Source organism: Meriones unguiculatus, chromosome 15, assembly GCF_030254825.1.
Source record: "Meriones unguiculatus strain TT.TT164.6M chromosome 15, Bangor_MerUng_6.1, whole genome shotgun sequence".
In the NCBI taxonomy this organism is placed as follows: Eukaryota; Metazoa; Chordata; class Mammalia; order Rodentia; family Muridae; genus Meriones; species Meriones unguiculatus.
Genome location: NC_083362.1, coordinates 35,981,796 through 35,983,510, shown reverse-complemented (window position 1 = coordinate 35,983,510; position 1,715 = coordinate 35,981,796).

Below are 1,715 nucleotides of genomic sequence, written 5' to 3'. Positions count from 1 at the left end.
CTTAAACATCTCCAAAACCCGGTAACATGTTGAAAACACCGAAACTTGCCCTGAAGTAGCTAGCGAGTACAGACCAACATCCACAGCAGCGCTGCCACGCGTTTAGGAACACTGGCAATACGGTCTAGGGTAGAGAGCGGATATGGGTGCAGAGAATCGGTGAGATGCTGCAGATGCTCCAAGGAGAGAAAGTTGCATTCCCAGCCAGCCAGGTGTGGTGGCAGTCACCTTAAACTCAGCACTCGGGAAGCAGAGGCAGGCGGATCTCTGTTGAGTTCGAGGCCAGCATAATCTACAAAGTGAGTCCAGGACAGCAAGGGCTCGCTCTGTTACACCAAGAAACCCTGTCGCCAAAAAAAAAAAAAAAAAAAAAAGACGCGAATAAAGAGTGGGGTAAAGAAGAGAAAGAAAGGATGGACGAGTAGGTAACGCTTAGACTGGCCGTACAAAAGCACTAAAGTAAAGCTCAGTGTCCACTTGTAACCTACAGACCTGTGCTCCACACTCTGAAGAGCTCGGTCTATATACATCTTGCCTCTGAACTCTAAAATGATTCCTGTGAACAGATAAGCCAGACTTGCCCATGGTTACAAGTTAGTCCCGTAACTCACACCGGTATTGGCAAATGCATTTGTTAACCACAGGGCAAAACTCCGCATATCTGCTGCTTTTACCAATTTAAACGTCAGGCCATCATTATTTTTACGTATCTTACAGACACTCCTCGGCTTCTTATCAGCCTCTTCCTACCCTTCTGGGAGATGTTTGAGAAACGGAGAGTGTAGTTTGAAAAGCTAATCAGTTGTCTTGTAAGCACCGTGATCACATTCTGCCTGAGGTACAGAAGGCGGGGTACACGCACTTCACAAAGCTACCCTGCTACTGTTTAAGGTACGCATTTTCTTACCCGGAAAAACCCAATTGCCACCACAGAGGGGATCAATTCGCGTTTACAGATCTGAATGCTGTCATGACCCTAAAGTGATTAAAAAAAAAAAAAAAAAAAGATGTTCTTCTAAGTACAGGACAACAGTAAGGACCAAGTCTTCTCTTTCTCTTTGTTACCCTCTACCAACAAGTGAGGATTGTTTTAACTTCATTTCTGGCTCTCTAGTATATAAAGCAACGAGGTTTTTTGTTTTGTTTTGTTTTGTTTTTCAGTAAGAATATTGACAAAGTTAAAAAGTAATTCTTTCAGCATTTTTCTGGCATTATAAATGATGCTCTTAGATATTTAAGAACACACTGATACTTACAAATTAAATTCCGAGGAGACTGAGCCTGCATACCTCTGTGCATAAGAAGCCACTACTTACCACTTTATTATCTGATAATTCAATAGACAGACAAAACAGTACTCCAGGGGAAACGCTTGTGCTGTAAAGAGCGATTCTACTCAAAAAGGAGAGAGAGGTGCACATTTCAGAGCAACCTAGGAACAGCACGTGGTTTCCTCCTGCACAGCACACTTGAACCTATTTTAAAAGCACATTAGAAGGGGTGAAAAGAGTTCAGGCCAGTCAGTCCTTGGCAGCTCGATCAAGATTGCCAGCATAGTTATCAATTAATGCTGGGGCCCTTCCAGCAGTGCACACGCGTGTCAAACAGGGACGGCCCTCAGGCTATTCAGTTTACACACCATCCTGAACACCTGTTCGGCGCTGATGGTTTCAGTCACTTCTGACCCGGGATAAATTTTAACAGGTGACAGGCTT